Source organism: Leiobunum rupestre, chromosome 1 (assembly GCF_980474605.1).
Source record: "Leiobunum rupestre chromosome 1, qqLeiRupe1.1.hap1, whole genome shotgun sequence".
Taxonomy (NCBI): Eukaryota; Metazoa; Arthropoda; class Arachnida; order Opiliones; family Sclerosomatidae; genus Leiobunum; species Leiobunum rupestre.
The window spans coordinates 59,656,972-59,668,642 of NC_143384.1; positions in this window are offsets into that span (position 1 = coordinate 59,656,972).

Below are 11,671 nucleotides of genomic sequence, written 5' to 3' on the forward strand. Positions count from 1 at the left end.
AAGTGTCGATTATATCTTTTGGAAACAAATAATTTGTCGAAGACGGTTTTCGTTTTTGAAAATCAACAGAAGCAAATTGTAGTAAAACCACATTCTTCGCAAGAAATCTAATAAAACAATTTTAATCAACAATTCAGGGAAATAAGTGCGGTTAACGACAAACTGGATAGTTAATTCCTAAGATAATAATTGTTAAGTTTTATATTTTCAACGAATTAATGAAAGCTGTTTAATGAAATAAAACTGTATATTTATCGTTGCCAGTTTCATTTTGTTTAAATTAACGCATTTTTAAACGAAGTAAAAAGTAACCCCTACGCTTATAATAGGAATCAAGTTGAGTATCGCCAAAACCATATTTAAAAAAAGTACTTAAACTTAAGGTTAAAACCATGTGTAATATGTGTTATCTTAACAAGTTAAAGGTTACTATAAAACTATCCTTTGCAATGCAGTCCATAGGTGGTTCCTTTTAACTAAAGGTAACTATCATCCACACTGTTAGTTTTATCATTGGAAAAGCAGCCTTAATATGTTTTAACTGTAAATATAGCAGAAGGAACGCAGAGGAAAGCATAATGTATTAATTTAACCTGTATTTACTGTTAAAAATACAACAAGAACACTTACTGTAACATTCGGTGATGTGTAAAATACTTGAAATTTTTGCCTTAAAATAACCGCAATAAAAATAAAATAACCAAGATTTCTTCGTGAGAAAAAACCTTTAGACAACTTAACGTAACATATGATCTGATCTTTCTTAAATTACAAAAGAACTGATTTTTGCTTGACTGTACCCTATAATATCGTTTTTCTGTATATGTTCATAGAAACACAATAATTTAGGTGTTAACAGTGCCGTATTTCCACCTAGGCCAACCTGGGCCGTGGCCTAGGGGCCCATCCTTGGAAGGGGCCCTTCAGTGACCGTAATTACTGTATTCGAAGGCATAAATCTAAAATATCAATCGTAATTTATATTGGAGAAATTCCTAGGTAGAAGATTTTGTTTTAAAATTACCAAAATTTCTGCCTGGCAGTTTACAGACGCAGCCTTAAATCGCAAAATTATCGCATATTTAGTCGCCGATTGTTAAGAGCTTTTATTTAGTAATATAACCGTAGAGCTCCGACTTCTAAGCTGAATCAGGGAAATTCAGGCACAGCCTACTTCCAGAGATAAGAGTAAATGAAGCGCGTGAAAAGGGGCCCCAAACTCCTTATCTGCCTATGGGCCCAGGATCTCTAAGTCCGGCCCTGGGTGTTAATATGTCTTTATTGTATTAAATACGTCTAATTTGAAGGTTAAAAAAACAGAAATACTTTGCAAATATTACTATTGACAGACCGTATCTTGTACTATACATGTATATTGCTGTACAAACTGCATTTTATTTAACCAGAAACGGACCAGAAACAATACAATTGAATATCTCAATTGATATTGGTTTGATAAATACGAAATTTAGTATCCCTGGCAAAAAAGATCATCTGCGGTCAAATTTGAAGTTCAATAAAAAAATTAAAAAAATTCGTTTTTTTATAAACTTTCCAATATGTTTCATTCAATGTTTTGTTTCATAACCTTAAGTATTTATTTTTGTGAAAAATATAAATATTTGATGAATTTTGGAGCACAAAAAAATTTAATAAATCTTAAAAGTTAAAAAAATAGTTTTGACCTTAATAATTGAGATGCCATCAATTTTGTGTTACATATTTTTCCTCAATATAAATAGGCTTTTAGCTACAATATTTAATGAATTTCCAGTTATCCCTTTTTCTGAATCAAATATCAGGTAATACCCCCCCTCCATTCATTGAGCTCGTATAGCTAAAACAATAAAATTACAAGATGCCAGGGATACCAAATTTTGTATTTAACAAACCAATACTAATTGAGATGTTCAATACAATGTGAAGAAAGTACTCAAAATCTATTCAAAAAAGGTCAAATTTTAAATATTCATAACTTATAAAAATTTTCAATTAGGACCTTCGTACTTCATAAATATTCATACCGATGCTAATTAAACCCACAAAAAAGTTTGGTTGAAATCCACCACTATCGAGCAACAACCCTTGTCGATTTCGAAAATAATAACCATTTGTTTTTATTTATACATTTATAATATATTATTATTAATCCCACTTGTGTCCCAAGTATAGAATTTCTGCCAAACCATACAAACGGGCAAAAAATATCTTTTGCGCGTTGCTTAGTAGGCCACATTTTGTTGTTGCCCCGCCGTTTTCCTAGCACGATAGCATGGATCTCTCCAGAGCCCAATATTGGCCCAAAATTCCCAAAAAAAAATGTACTTCGCTTTTTGTATTATTTTCGATCCAAATAAAATAAATGATTTTTCGGATTATATCAGAAGAACTTATAAAACTAGGTGAAATTGCAGATTTATTTTCGGTATCACGTACGCGGAAGGAAAAAGGAAATATGTGTATTTCGCTATACTTTGGACGAATTTCAACCCTTTGGAGAGAAACACACTTGAGGGGGACGAAGAGATGGCACGATTACCCATTGTTAGGTTCCGTGACCCTAAAAAACACTACTGGCGTCCCCCTCGCTCGGATTCCCACCACAGAGGAAAACAAAATTTTAAATCTTCAAATCTTTTCGTCCTGATTTGAAAATTTTAATGAGATTCAATCAAGATTTGAAAATTTTAATGGAATTTTATCGTGACTCAAAAATTTAAAAAAAAATTAAATTTGAGAAATATCAAAACATTTTCAAAATTTGTCAGGAAATTCCAGATTTGCAAACTTTCGAATCTTAGGCCTCTACGAAATTTAAAGGAGTGTTGGACCCCTCGGGAAAAAAACCGCCTTTTAATTGCTTTAAAAGAAACTAGCCTAAGCCAAGTGGTTCCAACTGATTTTTAGATAAAAGTTGGCAATAAATATGATATTTCATCTATCAGATTATCTGAATATACTGTCAGATATTTTCAAAATTGTGAAAGGATTGAAATGCGAACTTAATTTGGAGAATGATTTTCCTAAGTTTTTTTAAGAAATATAACCTAAGCAGGTAGCCGTTGAAAGCTCTATACTAACCCATTTTATATAAAAAGTTCCATTTGCTGAGCGCAAAACTAATAATTATTGTATTTTGATTTTGACATATAGTTATGTAATATTTAATAATTCTTAAGTTATATAGACAATTAATAAAATACACCGAAGATTAAATTTGGAAGGTTTTTTTAACTTTTAATTTATAAACAATATAGGTGTTTAAAAAAAATACAGAATAAATAACGCGCGATGTATAAGAAAGTAAAATTATACAAATCTAGAAAACGTTTTGTCACGGTGTGTAAATTAAAAATAATATAAGGTAAAAGTTAGTGAAGAAAAAACCGAGAGATTAGAGTGATAAAAAGTTAGTTTTATTAAAATCGTACAAGTCGTTTTGAGCCGCGACTCTTCTTTATTGACTAAAGTGGCTCGTAACGTGCCGGACGATTTTATTAAAAATATTTCTTATTCACTCACGTACGTCTTTCTTCGCTTACTCTTAACTTTTATTATTTTTAAGTAAAACTATAGTGAGTTTTCAAAATTAAAATGTCTAGCATTATTTAAGAATTAAACAAAAATATTAAGAAACAAAAATAACGCGTTTAGATTTTGCTTTTAATAAAAAAAATTACTAATTTTTGTTAGAATGTAAACATATATTTTATCTACGTTTAGTTTCTATTATTTATCTAGCACTTCTATAACCTTTTTTTACACTAATATAGTTTTTTATATTCTTTATAAATACTTTCTTTGGTTTACAAATAAACACAGTTGATTGGGTTTACTCGTACACTCTGTTTAAAAAGTCTTCGACAGGTGAAATTTGTGCCCTCTTTTTAATTCTGCTAGAAAACTATAATAGATAGATCGATGAAACCAATTGAAACTATTATTTATTTTCCAATATCTTTCGTTATTTATCGGTTTCGTCCGCCAAAAATTAATAGTTTGGTGGTAACCGTCAAAACTCATTTTTGACAACTTTTTAAATATTGGTTCTACGGCACTGACTCGCGCGTTTTTGAATTCACAATGGTCGATTCATATTTAGAAAGTGGAAAAATTATCCCTCTACAACCAACGGTTGAGAGGTTATAGCGTTTACAAACTTTCGTCGAAATTGGGAAACACCTAAAATGCAACAGGCGATTATTAATAACGCAACTTGAACAGCTATCCAACAACATTGAAAATATATTTTATTAAAGGCCGGTTTAAAAAAATAAACAAATTCCAAGAACAACTTGGCAAGTGGTTTTAAGAATACCTTTTTTTATACGCTAAATCTTTTAAAAAGCTATTTGCGTTAGAAATTGTTTATAATAATGGTTACCACAATTTTAAACCAGCCTTTAATTAAATATGTTGTTAGATCGCTTTCGAGGTTGCGTTATTAATAATCGCTTGATGCATTTTAGGTGTTTCCTAGTTTCGACGTAAGTTTGTAATCGCGATAACTTCTCAACCGTTGGTTGTAGAGGGACAATTTTTCCACTTTCTAAATATGAATCGACCATTGTGAATTCAATTACGCGTGAGTCAGTGCCGTAGAACCAATATTAAAAAAGTTGTAAAAAATTTGTTTTGACGGTTCCCGCCAAAACTATTAATTTTTGGCGAACGAAACCGAAAAATAACGAAAGATATTGGAAAATAAATAATAGTTTCAATTGGTTTCATCGATCTATCTATTATAGTTTTCTAGCAGAATTAAAAAGAGGGCACAAATTTCACCTGTCGAAGACTTTTTAAACAGAGTGTACAGACCGATGTCTTCATTTCATGTAGCTAATACTTCGTATAGTTGTTAATTTACAACATGGTAGCAGAGCGTGGTTCGTTTTAGGTGCTGATGAGCATCGAGTCTTCGTGGTTGTAGTATCTCATCGAAGTCTACTGTCACTGTCGATTCCAGTTCGCAGTATTCTTCCTCGAGTCAAGTTGCCAATCTGTCACTGATTATTTTCCGTTGACTATTCAAGATGGCGGAACACGATATCGCTGGATTCCAGAAACTGCAAGGGTCTTCCAACTGGTCGAATTGGAAGTTTGGAATGGAAGTTCTATTAATGGACCGACCAGGAGCATATGAAGTTGTATCCGGGGAGAGTACCATTCCTCTTCCACTATCTACCGGTGCTAATGTCACAGAGCATGCGGACCACGCGAAGAAGATGGCAGCCAGGGAAAAGGGAAATCGAGCGGCTAAGGTTGTTATAACAAAGATGGTTGATCAGAGTGACTTTCCTCTCATACGACGACATTCCAGTGCATGTGATATGTGGTTGGTGTTACTTAAAATGTATGAGCCCAAGACAGAGCAAGAGTCGCTGAATCTGCAATTCGAATGGTCTAAGCCAATCATGAAAAGTCGAGACGAACCGATGGCTAAATACATTACAAGAATTAGAGAGCTTGTCGATAGGATGGAGGAATTCAACATTAAGCCAAACGACACCAGCGTTGAAGTGAAGATTCTCCATGGGCTACCAGATGAGTACGAAACCTTTAATTAACTCTGGTTCACCAAGCCCGCATCGACTCGCACCGTCGACAATCTCACGTCAACCTTGATGGCAGCGGAGAAACGTCACTGTCTTCGAGCATCTCAACAACCAGATAAATCGCTATATCGGAACTCGAAAATGGGGAATCCTGTTCAAGAACAATCACAAGCCTGGAATCTTGGAAGCCTTCAGTGACTCCGACCATGGAACAGATTCCGATGGCTGTAGATCAATCAGTGGCATGGCATTTCTGTATAGCGGTGAAGCTATATCTTGGGCTAGTAGGAGACAAAAATCAATTGCAATTTCGTCAACTGAAGACGAGTATATGGCGGCGAGTGAATCTGTCAAGGAGATGATATGGCTTAAAATGCTATTTGAAGACATTTCACCACTACGCGACGTTCCAGGTCTCAAGATCGACAACATCAGTGCAATACGGCCGGTCAAGAATCCTGAGTATCACCAGAGGACCAAGCATATTGATATCCGATACCACTTCATCCGTGAGAAATACATCGAAAGAGCGATACGTGTCGATCATGTTGCAAGTGAAAACCAGATTGCTGACATCTTTACCAAAGCTATTCCAGTTGGTCATTTAAGAAGACTTCGATCAATGATGGGACTGGTCTCTTCACTCGAATTATAAGTTCAATGATTAAAATATTGTTTAAGGGGAAGTGTTAGAATGTAAACATATATTTTATCTACGTTTAGTTTCTATTATTTATCTAGCACTTCTATAACCTTTATTACACTAATATAGTTTTTTATATTCTTTATAAATACTTTCTTTGGTTTACAAATAAACACAGTTGATTTGATTTACTCGTACAGACCGATGTCTTCATTTTAGGTAGCTAATACTTCGTATAGTTGTTAATTTACAACAATTTTGACAAAACAATAGTAAACTTTGGAAAACTTCGACTCGTGCGATTAAGTCGAAATGTGCGAAAAGCGTGAAATATAGTTTTCAAACTGTACAACAGTGATTTTTTCTTTAAAATTTAAAACAATAGTTATTTATTTCTGGAAAAATGAAACGACAAGTTTTTAAATAAACTCTAAATGAATTATTTTTATTTCAATTCATCTAGTTTTTTTTATTCATAAATAATACCAGTAATTTTACCTTTGAAAAATCATTAAAATTTTACTTTCTTAGTAAATAATTAATATAATGCCTTTTTGGTACGAGCATGGTTACCAACTTAAATGATTAATATACCGCACGGTATTTTCAAACTCTTCATTTCGTTTTCCCTGAGAAATATATATAAAAAAAGATTTGCCTGCCCAGATGATGTAGACACTAACAAGTTAACAAGATATGTTTGGGGTTTTGGAGACGTTAAGCGACATTTTAAAACTGTAGCGCGTTTGACGCAAAGAAGGTTCGGAGAGATTATCTGATTAGGGATGAGAGCGGAACGGTCAGAGCGAGCCCCACATGAATGTAGGGGTCGAAAGGGGTAGGCGCATACCTTTCTGAACACTTTTTTTTGGCTTTCAAAGAGAAACTAGGCCTTCAGCCCGCTGATATATAAACGGAAGTAGTTTTGGCCAAATACTATATATACGCTTCCCTTACTAGACAGGCGTCTCCATACAAAAAAAAACTGTAAACACTTTCGAAACACGGGAGACGCTTTTGACCAGCCGTTAGAGGCACCACCAGTGTTAAAATTTTAAAAAGTTAATTACGCGTTTTTAGATTGTAAGTGAAATAACAAAATTAATTAGTTTAAAAATTGTATTGTATGACTGTAAATTTTTAGTGTATTAACCTTTGTAAAAATAATAGCGATGTATATAATATTTCGATTGTTGTAAATAGGCCTAAAAATATTCCATTTTGTTGTCAAGAAAATAACTTTTACTTCGGAGAGGAAATCCTCTCTGAAAGTCGTTCACTGTAAGCCGTGTTTTCAAATGTATTATGTGTACGAGAGTGTGGAAAAAACCAAAAGATATTTCCGCTGCCCATCCTAGAAGTCGTGGGAGTAGGGGTACGTGGTCAGCTTGTCGCCTGTCCAAATGTTCCAGGCATTGCCCGGCCACTTATTCCCCCCCCCCTGTTGAAGGGAGGGGCCTTCTGAAGGGTAAAAAGCCCTGTAGAACCAAGAAATCAAGTCAGAATCGAATAAGCTTTCGAAGTCCTTAGCTGTAATTCTGCCAAAGCAGATCGTCATTTACTTCAGAAATAATAAAGTTGTTCGGTTACAAAAAAAATTTAGTATTTTTTATTTACATTAATTTCGTCCAGCAAGGGTTCTTACTGTAGGAATCTTAAATTAGCTCTCCCCTAAGACCAAATTGACTAATATCACGAAAGAAATTCTTCAACCAGTAGCACTGCTGAAGCGCGGGAAAAAATTTGACCAGCGTCTGCTATCGTATGCAAATTTAGCCCTTGAACACGCCAGTCTATTTAGAGAAGCGTATATATAGTCTTGGGTTTTGGCCTAGTTAAGGAAACAATACTTAGAATTAAAAGTCGCTTGGGTTAGGATGCACAATATTCCATCGTTAGTCAGCGCTGCCCAAACACTTGACAGCCTTCGGCGCATCAATGCGAGTTAGCAGTGAATCGTACAAAAGGTTTGAGGTGGACTCAGAATTTGGGGGTTAAAATCATCGTCTTATACGACCTGCCAATTTGAGAGATGCTGGCATAGGTCTCGAACAGAACACCTACTGTCCCTTACCTGTCTTGGCCTATAGACGAATTTAGTCAAGAGAGTTTCATTGCGTTTGTGGAATCTTTGAAGAGCGGTTGAATTTCCTATTTGTAAATGGCGCATTACTCGGAGTTTGAGAAAAGAACTATAGCTAGTTCTTTTTTATAGAAACAATAACCCGAATTATATAGTGACTTTACTCAGAAAAGGACTCGCATTTCGAGGAGTTCAGAAATTTTTAAAAAAATATAAAAAATATCGAACCTTCGAGACTTTGCCGGGAGGAGGACGTAAGCCGTTAACTCCTTGCAAAGTCGCTCTTATTGGAGATGGAATGAGAAACGACCCTACAACTACTGCTAAACAAATTTGCAAAGACTTGGAAAAAGAACTCGATTGCAAAGTTTCACGTTCCACAGTGATGAGGAAAGAAATCAGATGGGATGGAAAGTGCAAAGAGAACACAAATATGCCCAAATGGTTCGTGAAGCCAATAAACCGAAAAGACTTTTGTTCACGTACAATTTATTGACCAGCGGAAAACAAGAAACTTTCGACGACGTAATTTTTTCGGACGGAACTACTTTACATCTGCATTCAACTACCAGGTTGCTTGTACCGTTCAAATTTAAAAATGAAGCTGTACGATATTTGATCAAGCCGAAGCACTCTGATCGGGTGAGTACCAAAAATTCTAGAATTTTAAATACGACCTTAAATTGGGCTGAAGAATAATAATAACAGTAAACGCATGTTCTTCAAATAGAGTAATTAAGAATTTTGAACATTTTCATTAGCTTTTTCTAGAAATAATTTTTGTATCATTTTTGACGTAAATATTTGATATTTATTTTTCATTCCTGTAGGTACACCTTTGGGCAGCTATATCTCGAAAAGGTCCTTCTATTTTATCTATCTTTTCTGGAATTATGAATAGCGAGAGATACCAGAAAATATTAGGAAAGACCGTCATTCCATTCATGCAGGAGGTTTTCCCAGGAGGCCATCGCTTTTGGCAAGATAATGAGCCCAAACACATGTCCAAAAGCACCAAAGCGTTCATGCTGGAAAAAGGAATTAAACATTGGCCAACTCCACCCGAATCTCCAGTATTTTTTTTTTCGTTATAAAGATAGCTAAAAGAGACAGTGGCGTAGGAAAGGGGCGGAATATTGGTTCGAAAAGGGCGGCAAATTGATTTGAAACGGACGCCAAAAGCCTGTCTATGAGGGGATGCCAAATTCAACATTAAAGTTGTATCAACTTTAATCCAAAAAGTGTATACGTGTTTGAAAAAGGGGAGTTAGTGGTATACAGGGTGTTTCAAAAGGTTATACAAAAGTTTAAGGAGTTGTAGGGAATGCCTTGAGAAGAATGCCCGCTTTTTTTCCCATTTTCCTACGATGAGTTAAAAGAGCACCAGAGTGTGGCCTACTAGCCCCTGAAAAAAGGCTGCAACAAGCGCAAAACCAAGGTGCACGGAACCTAACTTACCTGCCGAACAAATACCCTGGTGGTACGCCAACGAGTATGGATATAGTCGAGATGAGAGACGCTATTTTCACGTTTCTATCAACCTCGCGGCCGCGCACGGGTGGTTTTACGCGTGTTGCAGCATACTTCCATAGGCTAGTACGCCAAACTTTGAAGCTCTCTGGCACTCTTTTAACTCATCGAATGAAAATAAAAAAAACAGGCATACATTTCAACTCACCCCCTACAACTCCTTAAAATATTTGCATAACTATTTGAAACAAGTTTTATATCCGGGGGCGTAAGAACCAATGGTTAGGTAGGTGGAATTGTACCTATACCAAAACAACGCAATTGTCACCTTTTCCTTTTTTGCGATTTCGAAATTGCGCACGGGGCGAATTATAAAAATAAAGTAAACATCCCCGGAAAAACATAACTTTTGGTAACTTTAAAATATTAGCTACTTAACTTTGAAAAAACAAATTATAAACAAATTATACGTGTATTTTGTATAACTAAACTCTATTTTGTTTTAAATTTGTTTTAAACTATTACATAGAAAATGCAGAGCCAATTTTCATCCCCCATCCCTCTTTTTACGTATTTTGCTAAGAGCCGGGCGCACGCTTTGAAGGGGAGTCTCGACCCATCCCTCCTATTTACTCAATGGAAATACGCCTCCCACAATGAGGAGATGAAAGCTGTAATATTATTATTTCAAAGCCATATAAAAACGAATGTGCACTATTTACTTTGGAAAAAGTGTTTCTAATGACATTACAGCGGCGATGAGACACAATTTGAATAAAGTCATAAGGTGTATTAAATAACTTTAATAACTATTAAATTAAATGGTTAAATAAATATATTATATAATCTAAATCTTATATTCTATCTATAACTGAGTAGACGGGAAACGCTGTTTAATTTGCAGATATTGATAAAATTCCCTTTATATATAAATATTATTTTTATTAAATTGTAATAAAAAATTATAAAAGAATTCAAAAATGCTAACTATTAAAAATATTTATTTATTTTATAACAAAATTGTAAAAGTAGTTGATAGGACCTTAAAGTTATATTTAAATGGTTAAAATGTCACGTAACATTACAATGAAGTGCGTCTTTATACAGGGTGTCTCAATTTGCTCGATCAGGCCATTTTTCTCAAAATGTATTTATGCTAGGGTATTTTCAGGGTTTATTTGTTAGGCATGGAAGTCTTTGGTTACTAAATTTCAGAAAAATCGAAAGTGTAAAAATAATTTTGGTTCGGTTGAAAAAGACCTATTTTTCACTGAGTTTGGAGGTCGGGGGAAAAAACAAGTTGTACTAGCAGGCAATAGCCTTTAACGAATTGTAGACGTAACATGCATTTCAGTTATAAGATTTCGAAAAATAAACAAATAATAATTAGCCCAAGTGACAAATGTTTTTTAATGACTTCTACAAAATGTTTTCAAAAATGCCACCTTCCCATGTAGCACAAAGCAGTCGGCCCGAAGGCTACTAGGGACGACTAGTCGGGACTAAGTCGGGGGTGGTGTCTATACACTACTAGGCGATTAGTCGGGATGTCCTACCCGCGCCATGGTTGGCCCGACTAATAAAAGTAACACAAACTGGCCGACAGCATATTGACCTCTTTTCCGACTTATTAGTTGTGGGTAGCTCAGCTGGTAGTTTTTTAGTCGGCCCGAACGCTACGATTTTGGTAGGGACGACTAGTCGGGACTAAGTCGGGGGTGGTGTCTATAAACTACTAGGCGATTAGTCGGGATGTCCTACCCGCGCCATGGTTGGCCCGACTAATAAAAGTAACACAAACTGGCCGACAGCATATTGACCTCTTTTCCGACTTATTATTTGTGGGTAGCTCAGCTGGTAGTTTTTTAGTCGGCCCGAACGCTACGATTTTGGTAGGGACGACTAGTCGGGACTTAGTTC